This window comes from Cupressus sempervirens, chromosome 11 (genome assembly GCF_028749045.1).
Source record: "Cupressus sempervirens isolate cs-2001-9-10 chromosome 11, ASM2874904v1, whole genome shotgun sequence".
Classification (NCBI taxonomy): domain Eukaryota; kingdom Viridiplantae; phylum Streptophyta; class Pinopsida; order Cupressales; family Cupressaceae; genus Cupressus; species Cupressus sempervirens.
This window is the reverse complement of record NC_143128.1, coordinates 596,856,252-596,872,797: the sequence shown is the minus strand read 5'-3', so window position 1 is coordinate 596,872,797 and position 16,546 is coordinate 596,856,252. Positions and strand designations below refer to the sequence as shown.

Below are 16,546 nucleotides of genomic sequence, written 5' to 3'. Positions count from 1 at the left end.
TGTTGCATCCCCTTAATAATGTAGGTACACCTATGCTAGAAGCTCCTTGATGACTAAAGAAGCTACACCATGAAAGCTGAATGATGGTCCTCCCTGTAGGAAGAAATGGTGCCATCCTCAGAAAATATGATGTCTGAGGAAATTGGAAGACAATCTCCAAAGACCGATATGACTCCTCATAAGTGAAAGAGTCCTTCTCCATTTGTTGTAAAGAATCCACAATCATGTCAAAACAATCAAATGGTTGAGGGTCAGAGTGTGCCCTCGCAAGGAGTGAAGAAGTCTCCTCAACAAAGAGAAGATTGATGTCATCGATGATGTCTCCTACATTTTCAATGTGAGACTCCACAAACAACCCTGCAATGTCTGGAGCGAAGTCATCCCACAAAGTTGAAGTAGGAAGACATGGTAATACTTGTTGCACTGAATCAAGAGCATCTGAGGCTGGAACTAGATCAGAAGAATCAACAGGAGTATTAGAATATGTGATCTCATCTGGAATTGGAGGTACCATAATTGAAGTGACTAAAGATATAATGTCTTCTGGAAAGGGAGAAATATTTGGATCTTCATATGCTTCCCAAAGACCTATCCAAATATCATAAGGATAAGTGTACTTGTCAATGACTTTAAAGCAAGAATGAGTGACATTGAAATAAATGATGTCCAGAAGTCTTACAATAGGTGGCTAATCAATGGAAGAGATCAGTTCATTGAAACATAAATAAGGAGATACTTCCTTATGCTCTCTTCTTAGATGATCAATGATTAAGACATTCCTTCTTTTATATTTCTTCTTTGTCAACCATGGTCTAAGACCACCTTGACATATGAAACAAATCTCCATGAGATCAATGTATGTATGCACCCCCCAAAATGAAAAAATAATCAATCAACCCCCACTAATGCATGATTTGGCACTTTATAGGTAGTGTGATTACAATGGGCCACTTTGACAAAATGGACTTAGTGAACTTCTAATTTTTTTTTTACAACCTCTTCTTATATTTCAAATCTGAAACTTTAAAATGTAGCTCAGAAATACAACACTTTTGAAGCAATACAAAGCAAAGAAAGGACCTATTTCTAAAAGTGATATTTTTGTCCACATAAGCCTATAATCTGATTGTAGATCTAGAAAATAGACAAAAAATTATGCACTTTCAAAAAAATGAAACCTAACTTGGAGTCCAGATGAGCCCGTACTAAGCATTTGAAGTTGCAAAAATGAGATTTGCGATTTGTAGAAAAATTTAGGAACAAAGATCTCAAACATCCTGCACCAATGTGTAGATCATGAAATTCTACCCCAACACAAAAAAGTTGCTTGAAAAAAAGATTCCATATGAGGGAGATATCACTGTTTGAAAATCACCTCTGCAATTATTTTTCCTGAATCAATGTTGTCGTGCCTCCAAAAATCAAATGACTCTAATTTTCACCTCGGATGTCCAATTTTGGTGAAACAAAAGTCAATTTGGCAGTTTTTTGAACTTCTGAATATGATGCCAATATCTGATTGGCACCAGCTAGTTCCAATCTTAACTAGCAAAAAATCTCTCCTACTAGCCTGATGACCAAAAAATTTCTAGACATTATACGCAGATTCAAAAAATAATGCAAAGAAATTGCAGAGACAAATAATAAAATATGCAGATCTGAAAATTAAATTCAGAGATCTAAAATGATCATACCAATTTCACAAATCGAGCCTTCAAGTTCTAGTTTGCAAAAAAAAATTGACTATGGCCCAATATAGACAAATTTATAGTCAGTTTTCATCAAATTGACACTCTGGATGCAATGGTGAGGTCCACTTTGGCTCTCTCCCAATATTTGTGGATACTCTAGATCTAAGTCGAGGTGTCCTTAAAGAGGTGAAGCAAGAATAGTCTCCAATGGCTATGAAATGACGCCTCTATGGCTCTAATACCATGTAAGAATTTGTCTTAGGGAAAAATTCACCCAAGACCAAGAAACACAATAACTAGCACAAAAAAACCAATAGAGTATGATCAAAATAACAATATGATATTCAATTGATTGTATTGATTGATTGTATAGTACACTAGAGGTACCTGATTATAAAGGCCTCTAAGATGCATCTAGAATGTCTAGGAGTTAGCCATATGATAAGCTCCACAACTAAGCACATGTCCACCAGGAATGGATTATCCTCCATTAAGCATAGGAGTTAGTGCAATGATGAGAGGATAAGCCTACAAAGGTATGTCACGTAAAATTATGTTGTAGACACCATGGGCTAAATTGAGAGTACAAACAACTGTGTTGTCATCATGACAATTCAGTTGATTATGCAAACTCCAGTGTTGTAGACACCATGTGCTAAATTCGAGTTTCTTACTCCTGTGTTGTCAACATGACAACTAATATGAGTATGCAAACTCCTAGGTGTCTAACCTAAGGAATAATAAAATAATGCATTTATCCTAAGTAAACTTAAGTAAAGTGTAAATAATAATTATTTACACTAACAAAAGCAGGGGTGGCTATGGATCTCAACCCCATCGAATCTATCAGGATTCCACATTGTTGAAATCCCTCCAAAGGAACTACTTGCTTCACTGTAGGCATATTTATTGCTTCACTATAGGCATATTTAGCACCTTTTCACATATATCCCACTACTTTATCAAAATTTTATTTATTCATCTTAACCTCTTAAATGAGAATAATAGTGACCTTGTGATCATAAATCATGTTTTTTAGAGAGTTATTTTTGCAAGGTATAAAGGCCCCTTATATTCTATGTGATAATTTTCATTTCTTACCTTTTTGAATGTCTTCCAAGGTTCTTTTCCTCCCATGAGAAATGACTTGGGAGGTCGCCTTTATCCTTGCCACTCTTATAACTAGCCTACCAGTCCTTGTCTCCACACCCACATCAACCTTAGGTTGGCCACGAGTCTTCTTCTTGGCTTCCTACCAACCACCATCCGCCATAAATGGTGAGAAAAAGGGTGGAAACAACCAAAGAATCTTGATCACATGGTAAAGGGATCATAAGAGTACCATCTAGAGAGGGGTAGTTTACCCATTTGGTGGGCATCAAAGGAAAACTCTCTATGTTCTTCACTTCAATTTGTGGGATAGTGAAAGTAGAAGTTCCCCCTTGAATCCTAACATTCCTTATTGGGGATGAAGCACTAACTCCTATTAACACTTTATCTTCCTCTATGAGGCAGGTTTGAGCCACCTCCATGCCTCTTATGTCTACTGAGATCTTCCCATTTTTAAGACAATAGTTGGGGTCCTCCATATTACCATGTTTTGAGGAGAAGAGACTAGCTTCTCAATATTTTCTATAAAAGGATAGTCCTCCATCTTCTTAGCTTGCCTCTTTGACTCTTCCACAAATTTTAGGGAACATCTTGAATCCCTATCCTTTCGCACACCATCTTCTTGTATAGCCTCTTTCCCTTTCATTTTCTATTCTTCATTCATTATAGGCTTGTAGTTAGTGACCACATGCCCAAACTTCTTACATTTCTAGCAATTTAAATTTGCATTCTCATATATAATCATTTGTGTCCAAGCCCCCATTAAGATTTTAATACAATACATCTCAGGAGGGGTTTTTTCATGGCCGCATTAACATAGAACCCAAAAAATCCCATCCAAGATTTGTAAAGGGTGACATCATCCACCTTGATGAAGTGGCCAAAGGAGTCACCTATCCACTTGGAAAGTTTTCCATCCCAGTATTCTAACCTAGTAGTCCTAGTAGCTAAACCTAGACTAGTGTCATCCTGTGGAGATTGACACTAGGGTCAAAACTTGGCTTTCATTTGGCAAAACCTAGATAGTGTTTACCATAACTCCAAGTTCTTGCCAAAACATGGTTTTAGTCCTTTTCAACAAAAAAATTAAATAAGAAGAGATTGTCTGCCATAGTAGCGTCCTCCACTAATCCTTTTAACTTCTATTTTGTTGACACACGTCTCCTAACCATCTCAATGGTGGGCTTGTAGGAAAGGAACATATCCACCAAACTTAGGGAGAAACCCCAAGAAATATTTTCCACTACTGAATCCAAAAGAAGGATCTCTAGACCATTATTCCCTTGTGAAATTGTTGGGAGATCCTTAGGTGTGGCACCAAGGCCAGACTATCCCACTAGTACACTTTTCAAATTTGGTTTAAGATCAACCAAAACATCTAGGATCACCATGTCAACCCCAGAAGTCAACAACTTGTCAATATCGAAGGTAGTCCTTTAGAAAAGGGGGTCCCCATTTATAGTGATGACAAGTAGTAAATTTAGAAAGCAGAATTTTGAGTCTAGTGAGGATGGATCGTCTAGAGAAGAGCCCACCGTGAGCATAGGTTAAGGCTAGGATACAAGTTGCAAGTTGCAGATCTTAATTTCTAGGAATTGCATTGTTTATTTCATGTACTTTTTGTTACTAGGCATGAAACTTTGCTAGATAGGAATAGTTATTGATAAATACATACAATCCAAGTTAGTATAGGACATATTAAATAGATTACACACCATACAATTGTTCATCGTATAGTATTTTTAATGGACATGTTCAATAAATTATATACAATCATCCATATTCCAATCTAACACCAAATATGGTGTACAAAATCCTTAACAACAAAAGCATTTGAAGATGAAATTATAGTATATTTGTCTCCTTATCAAGTGTATGAATTCGTTGAAATACATCTATCTAAATGATAGAGAAATTTTACTTAATATTTTTCTTGATTTTTGTATCAAAGATATATAAGCTCATCAACAAAAGATTTCTTAAAAATATATATTTTATATTTATTTTAGTAATGATACACAGGCACTCACTCACTCATGAGTTGTGTATGTGTGTGTGTGTTATTAATTGTATATGCAATCATACAACAATAAATTAAAAAATCCTATACTATAAAAAATTCCTCTAGAATTTTGACATGATAAATCTTCAAAGATATTGCTAATTCTTTTTGCTCTTTCTTTAGCATAGACAAGGTTATGAAAAGTATAATTTTTTTTTCTTTGCTAGAATTTATGTTTGCATGCAGTCTAGAAGGATTTTCCTAACTCTATTAGTTTACTATCTAAGTCAAGTGTTTGATTCCTTCCTCTCTAATGTTATCTCTTTTCTATAGAGTCAAACATTTTTCATAATTATGCTAATTTTTCAAAACCTCTTGAAATAAGATTGTTGAGTTTTCCTATATCAATAATTTTTTTGATATGTCTAAGATTCCTTCCAACCCCTATCATTAAAAGAGAATTTGTTTCAAGTTCTTGACATAAGGCAAACCTTATTGAGGTTCTAAGGGGTTCCTGCAAGGATAATATAGATGTTGATGGATTTGTTGAAGACCCCAAGGGCGATACCCTTAGAGTTGATGTTCAGAAGGGAACCTTTTTAGGAAAAATATGCATTTGAATATTAGGATGCTCTAGTTTGGCTTATTTTCAAACCTCCTTGATTAATGAGGCTTCAAGTGCTCAACTATCATTATGATGGCTAGTATTTTTGGGACATTTGGTTTTTATTTTTGGAACCTCTATAGTGGCTTGCTATTGGCTTTCATTCTACTACTATTTTTATCTTGTGTGATCATTTTTCAAGGCTTGTGGCGGCATCCCTCCAATTTTTCTATGAAACAATGTGATCTTTTCTAAAGGGTTTCAGGGCCACTTCAAAACATGTCTTCCCCCTAATAAAAATGAACTATACATTGAAATGCATTCATGTATTATATATCTATTAGATATCATGTTGGCAATTCTAATAACATACGAATGCAAAAAACAAAAAAACATACGATCCACATCTAAAGCCCTCAGTATATAGGCTATGAAGATCTCGACAAATGGATAAATGGTTTCCAAAAAATTGAGGCCTAAACCATTGGGAAAAAAATATGACACCCAAATCATCCTGGACTAAATTCATGCATATGTCTAGAAATTATCACTTGTAATATGGAATGTAACTCAAAGTAATGACATGTGACAGAGAGTGTCACTATAAGATATGCAATACACCATTTTAGTTGACTGGCCTTTTCCATGCAAACACAATTATTTGTAATTTTTTAAATATTAAAAGTCTAATTAGGTTGAGAATTTAAAAGTACATCGCACGTAATCCATTAGTCATAACTTAAGCTAATTAGTTTAAATAATGTTATTACTTTCCATTACTTTACTATTTTTACCTAAAAATGAAAAATCTTGTCACATTAAATCTTGTATCAACACTTTCTCAAATTCATTATACAAAATTGATTTATCGTAAAGGCCTCCCACACCATGATTTCGTATGTTCAGAGTTCCTTATTGGCAAAAATATTTTATGAATTTATATAATAAGACATTTATGTACTAGAGTCAAAGTGGACAAGGACTTAATTAAACGAAGCTCCTATTCAATCCTAAAATGTTAGAACAGTATAGAAATAACTTAATTTAATTGATAAAACATATTTTTATAATAATTTATATTTTACAACTGATTGTTTGTCATCCTATCAAATATTTATTTATTTACAATCTCAGATTATTATTATTTAAAATATAATATTTTCTTAAAATAAGAAACACCATCTTTAACTATTTTCCACATAAAATTTAAATCAGTATAATTCAACATGTTTCAACCTATTTTTAAATTATTTTATAACATCGTATAAGTCTAACTACAAAAAATCAAACTAATAATAATTTTAATAAAAAGCTATCATGATATGTGAGAATGAACTTTTGTACTAATGTGTTTTATGAGAATAACCACCTTCCGAAACATCCAATTATAACACTCGACGCATGATAGGATTCTTTGCTAATAAGTAAAACCTAGGAACATAATTTGCCGTCTTGAAAGATTTTAATGAGGAAGACTTATGAGTACTAGAAATGAGAAGACTACATATTTTAATATTTATCAAACAATGGTGCATAATCATTGTCGTATCAACAAGGATGTTGGCTGATAAGTAGGAGATAATTTCCAAGCAAGTCAAATTGTGATATTGCTGTCAAGATTTAACTATGTGATTTTTTAGTCAAACTCATTGACCAATGTTTCATGAGTAGTAATTCAACATGAATCCATCTCTCATGAGAATAAATGGAACACTTAGCACTCATTGGATCTAGGTGATGCTAAAAGGGGTGAAGCATCGAGACTTCCGAGGAGGTCACCCATCCCAGTACTACTCCAGCCTGAGCGCACTTAACTACAAAGTTTCCTCCATGGTTAAACCCAAAGCTTGCAACCCATTTGTAAGCTTTGGAATATCACAATTTGACTTGCTGTGGAAATTATCACAATATCACAATTTGACTTGTTGTGGAAATTATCTCCTACTTATCAATTGATGAGCTTAAGGGGCTTTCCAATAAATGGTTCATAAGGCACAACACTTGGTGAAGGTTTTGCAAATGGGGTTGCAAGCTTTGGGTTTAACTATGGAGGAAACTCCGTAGTTAAGCGCGCTTAGGCTGGAGTAGTACTAGGATGGGTGATCCCCCGAGAAGTCCCGGTGCTTCACCCCTGTGAGCATCACCTAGATCCAATAAGTGCTAAGTGTTCCATTTATTCTCATAAGAGATGGATTCATGTTGAATCACTACTCATGAAACATGGGTCAATGAGTTTGACTCAAAAATCGCATAATTAAATCCTGATAGCAATATCACAACAAGGATGTTGGCTCTTGCAAATTTTGAACTTTACTAAAAATGAAAAACTGATGACAAAAGGATGTTAAAAATTGCATGCCATGGAGTTCGTAAGTTTATGCAACTTGATCTTATTCCCAGCCGAGTTAGGCCGGCAATTTTGGTGTGTGCCTAGATCTTATCTTGGTAGCAGCAGTGAGATTGTATGCCTTTTTTTTCTCTATAATCACGTCAAGACCTGTAGACATGTTGGTTTTGCAACACTTGGTGGTCTTTCTTCTTTGCTCGTCTTTCACCATTCATGCTACAACATCAAATCATGAAGTCAAGGTAAGCTAGCAATTCATTTACAAATCTTCATGTTTTATATATATGGCAGAGTATTTCAGGGTAGATCAAGCAACCATATAAGATACTTCATGTTTAGGTTTCTAATGTAGACCAAGACTGCAGTAATACTCACTGATAATGACTTGAATTGCAGCATTACATCGTCTAAATGGGGGAGAAATCCCACCCAAATTCAGAAGCCACAATTTCAGCAAATCATGGTCTCCTAGAAAAACTGAGGTCTACAAGGTATATAACATAATCTAGTGTAACATTTTTATGGAAGATTTTTCATTTATATAATTGTTTTTAGTTATTTGATAAAAATTGTAGGCTGAATTTTTTGACTACGAATTAAGGTTTGAAGGATATTCATTTGAAAATTTTATTTAAGGTATGATTCAAACATCATCTCTTATAATATAGAGCATTTCACATAATAAATAACACTTGATTTCTAGATAGTTCTTTAAGAACCTGTCAACTTCACCAACATACCAAGAATTCATTGAGACTAGCATTTATTTGACTGATTAGTAATTTGCTGAGTTCAATCCCTCTTTCTACTAACTGTTTATCTTGATATCCATCGAAAAAAGAAAAAAAAATGTTCTTATATAGTCTACGATTATATCAATTATTTGTTTTTGGACCAATATATGATGATAATAACATGAGGCTGTTTGTACTCCTTATAAAAGACACCTAACTATACTACAAATGAAATGTGCATCATATATTAATTAAACAATGAATATACTCTGTCTTCATATCAAGTATTTACTGTGCATTGCCTTTGAACAGAGGAGCAAATGGAAGTGTAATTCGTCATTACACAAAAAGCTTTAGAGGATTTTCTGCATTGCTTACTCCAGATGAAGCTGCTGCTCTGTCAGGTAAGGAAGGAAGGAAGATCACATCGATGTAAATTTGAGATCTTGTAGGTGAAATATTTGTTTTAACTGTTGCAATGGCTGCAGAAATGGATGAGGTAGTTTCAGTGTTTGAAAGCAAAACATGGAGAATGCACACAACGCATTCATGGGATTTTCTGGGCATAAATAAGATATACTCTGGGGCTACCAACGGTGCCAAAGATTATACGACAGCTCAGGCAGATGTTATTGTAGGAGTCATTGATACCGGTAAGCTGAGAATAACCTGGTTCAAAATTTCTTATAAAGCAAACTACAAATCTTTCATTTAGTTGGCATGACAATGTATTTCTTACACAAAACATTGTGACATTGCAGGTGTTTGGCCAGAATCAAAGAGCTTCAGTGATAAGGGCATGCCACCAGTTCCAAGACGTTTTAGGGGAATATGCCAGACTGGGGAACAGTTCAGCGCCTATAATTGTAACAGGTGAAACATAAATAAATTATATGGAAAGTTGGAAACTGAAAGAAACATAAAATTGTAAATCAAATAAATTGTTCTAGGTTTTAAGAACTACTTAATCAAATGATCAAATATCAGATTAACTGGTAGGAGATGAATTACAATCACCTTATTATAGAGAGGTACTAGATGGAAAATGGCTATCCAGACTCTAAATATATTGATATATAAGTTGTGTATATATAAGTTGTGTATATGAAATAATTTATATATTAGTATAGTATGAATTCTATGGACGAATTAAATATCACCTACTAAGGTTCCATTTTTATACTGAGAGTGTTAAATAGTTAAAGTTGACTTACTTTTTTCAAACTTTATTTTTTCCTTAGACTGATTTTTAAAGTAGCCGAATTCTATAATAGAAAACATGTATCACAATATGTTGATTGTGGATCTTGATATGGACAAAGATAAAAGATAAGATGAGGAAAGGCCAAGACGAGATGACTGGTTCTAATAAGAGAATTAAAAGGAATCTGAAGAGAAAGGCAGATAAGCTTTCACAAGACATATAAGAGTTGAAGAATGTACCTCAACATGAACCAGCTCGACCCAGAAGTTGCTGATACTTTGAAGAATCTTCCTTAGGTTCCCGTGTTCTGTTCTTTTCTTTTCTTTTTCTTTTTTGGTGATTTCTGAGTGTCTTTTTGCTGCAGGTTTCTATGTTTTGTGCTTTGGGTTGCTTATGTTCCCTGATAAAGGGCCACACCACCCTTACCCACTCACAACCAAGAATGCAACAATATGAAGACAATTTTATTATACTTGAAAATCTAATAGCAATTACAATAACATGTCTGCAAGATCTCTCAAGATCCAATCCAAACCCAAGCTAGTCCAAATCCGCACTCTGGTAGAAACCTCCAAGATCTCAACTTGTGCTCGCAAGCCACCAAAAAACCTCCTTGTTTCTAAACCACAGCCACTAGCTCTTCTCCAACTTTATCCAAGATCCAAGTGTAAACTGCCTCACATTCGGCGCTCTGTCTACACTCACAACTCCATCACAATCCTGTTGTAAACTGCCTCACATTTGGTGCTCTGTCCACAGACTCAGGAAAACTCACTCTTCACTTTCTCCTTTTCTCTCACAACTTCCAAGCTTTCTAAGCTTCACCTTCCACAACTTTCACCCTTCCAAGCTTTCCTTCCAAAGCTTTCACCTTTCCAAGCTTCTACTTCTCAAGCTTCTCTTTCTCAAGCTTCTCCTTGAGCTTCCACTTCTCAAGCTACTCCTTGAGCTTGATTAAAAATGCTCATATGCCTTGCTTAAATAGGCACTTACCACCCCATGCATGACTTATCCACAACCTTCTAGAATTCCTCCACAACCTTCTACATCTTCCACAACCTTCTACAACTTCCAATACTTTCTACAATATTCATAACTTTCTAAAATTCTTCCCACACACCTCGATAAATGGAATGACAACTATTTATTTTTAATTTTTTTCAATTTTCTTTTTTCTTTTTCTTTTTTTCAATAATTTTTCCATGCAAGATGCTCCTGCATCAGACTCCCCCAGTAGATAGAAAAGTGTGTCCCACACTTTGACACCAAAAGAAAAATCTACCACCATCTTCATCTTCACCAAAGGCTTCCACCTCAATAGGGACAACAAAACCACCATGCAAATCCTCCACACCAGAATCTCAACCATCCAATCAATATGCTCATTCCTAGGAACAAACAAAACATAATTCTTCAACAAAAAACTCTCATCCACATCAGCAACTAGTGAATTCACACCCATAGCAACAAACCCCACATCAACAGCCGCATGTAGAACTCCATCAACACATGCCAAACTCTCTACACCAACAACCTCATTGCTCACAACAAGATGCTCTGCAATACATAACTCACCTCCAACAACAACTGGATCATCCATGACCAAGTGCTCTGCAACATACAAGTCACCACCAACATCAACTACATCATCCACGACCGAGTGCTCCACAATCTCCATGTCAGACTCAACCAATTGATCATGAAAAGAAACATCTGTCCCAACATCAACAACATTAGGAATATCTTTAGCAATAACCTCTAGTTGCTTTGCAGGTTTTGCATCAGGCTCCACAACCTAATCAGCAAAACCATCCTCTTCCACCTTGACCTTCTTAGCTTGATCAGCCAATCTAGCATCCAACCAAGAAATCATCTTAGAAAAATTCCTCTCCACTATATCATAAATTTTTGCAATCATCTTAGAGTCCAATTCTCTTGGAGCCATTTTCCAAGATCTTCGTAAACCCTCTGCAACAAATCCTTCCCACGCTCCTTGTGACAACCAAATTGTTTGCAAGTCAAATCGCAACCTACCACCTCACACGAACAATCAGGTACCACATCACAAGTCTAAGACCACGGATTTGCAATCCACTAGCTCTCCACAATCATGCCTCAACAAGTTCAGTCTTCCATCTCCGCATCCATCAATCAATCTGCATGTCCTCCCAAGGTCCTGGTGCAAACTGCCTCACACATCGACGATCTGCTTGTACACTCAGGAACTCCTACTCTGATACAACTTGATAAAGGGCCACACCACCCTTACCCACTCACAACCAAGAATGCAACAATATGAAGACAATTTTATTATACTTGAAAATCCAATAGCAATTGCAATAACATGTCTGCAAGATCTCTCCAGATCCAATCCAAACCCAAGCTAGTCCAAATCTGCATTCTGGTAGAAACCTCCAAAATCTTAACTTGTGCTCGCAAGCCACCAAGCAACCTCCTTGTTTCTAAACCGTAGCCACTAGCTCTTCTCCAACTTTATCCAAGATCCAAGTGTAAAATGCCACATATTCGGCGCTCTGTCTACACTCACAACTCCATCACAATCCTGCTGTAAACTGCCTCACAATCGACGCTTTGTCCACAGACTCAGGAAAACTCACTGTTCACTTCCTCCTTTTCTCTCACAACTTCCAAGCTTTCCAAGCTTCACCTTCCACAACTTTGACCTTTCCAAGCTTTCCTTCCAAAGCTTTCACCTTTCCAAGCTTCTACTTCTCAAGCTTCTCCTTGAACTTCCACTTCTCAAGCTACTCCTTGAGCTTGATTAGAAATGCTCATATGTCTTGCTTAAATAGGCACTTACCACCCCATGCATGACTTATCCACAACCTTCTAGAATTCCTCCACAACCTTTTACAACTTCCACAACCTTCCACAACTTCCAAAACTTTCTACAATATTCATAACTTTCTAAAATTCTTCCCACACACCTCGATAAATGGAATGACAACCATTTATTTTTAATTTTTTTCATTTTTTTTTTCAATAATTTTCCCATGCAAGATGCTCCTTCATCATTCCCCTGCTCTGTTTTTTTCTTTTCTTTTTTTGGTGATTTCTGAGTGTCTTTTTGCTGCAGGTTTCTATGTTCCATGCTTTAGATAGTTTGTCCATTGTAATCTATATTATTTAATGTAAACGATTTCAGATCTCTTCAAAACTTATTTTTACACAAATCAAACATATATTAGTATATAGGCATTTCCTTTTAGATACATGTAAATAAACTTACATACACGTCGATAAACTTAAACTTACTTTATTAGAATTTTAACAAAACTTACACTTAAAAACTCAAAATCGAGCTGACAAAGAAACTGGAAAACTAATGCAGGAAACTGATCGGTGCACGTTTCTATTTCAAGGGATTCGAGGCAGAAAATGGGCCACTTGAATCATTTGGAATGAACTTCTTCCGTTCTCCACGCGTTGCAGATGGGCATGGAAGCCACACTGCATCCACTGCAACAGGTGGAGTTGTTCAATATGCAGATGAACTTGGTATTGCACAAGGCACCGCCATGGGAGTAGCTCCTGGTGTTCAGCTCTCTATCTACAAAGCATGTTGGTTCAATTTATGTAGTGATGCAGATTTGCTTGCTGCCTTTGATGATGCCAGCAAGGATGGAGTGGATATAATATCAATCTCAGTTGGGGCTGCTTCAGATAGCTTCTTCACCGAGTCAATAGCATTGGGATCTTTTCATGCATTCAGTAATGGCATCCTTGTTTCTGCTTCTGCTGGAAACGATGGATTACCTTCCACCGCCGCCAATGTGGCTCCCTGGATTTTCACAGTTGGGGCCTCCTCCACTGACAGGAAATTAGTTACCAATGTAGTTTTGGGAAACAACATGATCTTGTTGGTAGGTAGCATCATTCTTTAATCTAAAACAACCAAGTTTTATATTAGATCTGAACTGATAACACATAGATTTCAATTGATACTTACAGGGAGAAGCAGTAAATCCTCTCAAGCTAAACACATTGACTGGTATTGTAACCCGAAGCGGCTCTGCTGCCCCTGGTGTTACTCAGGCCAATGCAGGGTAAGATGTGCTAATCACAATAATGGGTAACTACCATGGTACATTCTGATTTTGTTACATATGTTTTAGAAAATATTTGGAAGACTTCTATAAAAGAATGACTTTTAATTTTTTGGATTTTGATTATGTGAATTTTTGAACATCGATATTTCTGATTATATGTCATGATCTTTAATTCTGATGATAGATTAAAAAATGTGAATCCATAAAATTTAATTACAATTACAATTTTATTCTTAATTTCTTTTGTACCTGTGTAATTTGATTTCTGGATTCATTTGTATAAGTTTTTTTAGTATTAACATTTTGGATTATATTCTGTGATCCATCAGCTATCACAGAGTGTAATCCAGAAGACTGATGTTAAAAAAACTTACACAATCAAATTCAGTAATCAAATTGTAGAAATCTGATACTGTTAATCTTCTGTGCCTGTCAAAATACTAAAGAGAATGATATTTTTTGATCAAATGATTTAATCAAATAGTTACATTTTGCAAACATTTACTTTTTATTATAAACTTTACAAAGAAAAACTTTGATAAATTTAGTGTTAATGATTTCATGACAATCTGTGGTCCTCAAGTGAATGTTTCTCATGCCGTTTGCTGATTAACAGTTTTTGCCTGGGGAACACACTTGATCCTGCAAAAGTGAAGGGGAAGATAGTGGTGTGCACAATTTCTAGTCCAGTGGATAATAGAACTCTAAAGAGTGAAGTTGTGCGAGAAGCTGGAGGAGTGGGTATTGTAGTGATTGATCCCATTGCAAGCGATGTTGCTTTCCAATTTGTGATACCAGGAACAGAAATAGGACTAGAGGGAGGGTAACGCCTTATGGCTTACTTGCTCTCAGAAAAGTAAATAATTCACAATCCATTCAATCTTTGCTAATTGCCTTACTTTTATTGGCAAATACCCTCATGAGCTGACTCTTTATCTTGTCTAAATTGCCCTAATGATATGCACTGACCTTTTGATTTCAATATTCAGATACCCCACAGCACACATCACACAAACCTCAACCGCCTTCAGTCGCAACCATCCAGGTCCTGAGATGGCTGTATTTTCTTCTTTGGGTCCCAATGTTATAACTCCAGACATCATCAAAGTGAGTCATTTATAATTCTATTTATTCTTCAGAGTTTAGCCCTTTTTAAAATTGAAACAAAGATTACATAAATTTATTGATCAAATTATCAATGATTACACAATTTCTTTTTTCTGTTTTGGAGAAAATTTGGACCAACACTATTTAAATACTAATCAAATCAAAAGGCATCAAAGATGACACTAACTGATAATGATAGAATGAATTATAAGTCTTACATACAAGAAAATAAATCTCAAAACTAATCATAAAACTAAAACTAAAACCAACCAGCTAAATCTACTCATATAGAAGAAATTACTAAATGTTTTAGGAATGGGAACATTATGAACTTCAATTATATAAGCTCATATATTTTTATAAATGAGTACCAGCCAGACATTACAGCACCAGGACTGAACATATTAGCAGCATGGTCACCTGTAGCAATAAGCGAGGCGGGTGGTCGAGAAGTGGATTTCAATATAATTTCAGGCACATCAATGTCCTGCCCACACGTATCCGGTCTAGCAGCTCTGATTAAATCTCAGAATCCTACATGGAGCCCTGCAGCAATTAAATCTGCAATCATGACAACAGGTGACTCATCAATCATAAATCTATCTTATAAACATTTTATATATTTAAATGTCATAAATACGTAAAATTATCTTATTAATTTGAAGTTCTTGAGATTCTGTAAAATGGGGTTGCAAGTAAAGTGGGTTTAATCTTGTAAGAAACTCTAAAGTTAAGTGACTACAAAGTTAAATCCTGATAACAATATCACAAATTGACTTACTCTCCTACAAGCATTAAATTAAATGTTTTCAATGTTGATTATTTATATATATGAATTGATTAATTATATTCTTGTTAATTGTGGAGCAGCATCATTGGTGGACAAGAACAACAACCCCATTTTGAGAAGACCATTTGGGAACTCCACAGGACCATTCGATTATGGATCAGGGCACATTGATCCAGTGGCGGCATTAAACCCAGGGCTCTTTTATGACTACAATGTGAAAGACGTGATAAACTTCCTATGCAGTAATGGAGCCACACCTGCTCAACTTAAAAACTTGACAGGCTATGCCACAAAATGTGTTGCAAATCCACCCCCTTCATATAACTTGAACTATCCATCCATAGGAGTGGCAAACCTCAAGGGACAAGTAATAGTTATTAGGACTCTCACAAGTTGTACAAGAGAATACTCTATTTACCAAGCACTTGTTCAGCCTCCCCCCGGTGTGGATGTTGAGGTTTTTCCCAAAAAGCTTTTCTTTAACAAGGCAGGACAAAAGATTTCTTTCGCAATAAACTTCACAGTGAAGAAGGCGACTTCTAACTTTGTGTTTGGCTCGATTGCATGGAGTGATGGAAAACACAAGGTCTTCACTCCAATTGTTGTCAATCCAACTTCTGCCTAGCTGAAATATGTATCTATTCATGTGGTCTCTTGGTAACTCATGATGGAATAAAGCCCATCTAGGATAACCAATGGCTATGGAGCAATATATATGCACCCATTCCTTGTGTTTTTAGTGTAAGTCTATTATATTTATATTAGAGATAGAGAAGGTACATTCTCATGGTGGTAATCTAGACGATGCCTCTAAGATATGACTCCCTTACCCACTATGATAAGTTGTAATAGGTGGTTTTCTTCAACCCCTTAGAATAGTAGGAGAG

At 35.7% G+C, this 16,546-nt stretch overlaps 1 pseudogene; it reads left to right on the top strand.

Moving 5' to 3' along the window:
* The first annotated feature begins 8,156 nt into the window (after positions 1–8,156).
* LOC149531087 (subtilisin-like serine-protease S) lies at positions 8,157–16,284 on the top strand (annotated as a pseudogene).
* The last annotated feature ends 262 nt before the right edge of the window (positions 16,285–16,546 follow it).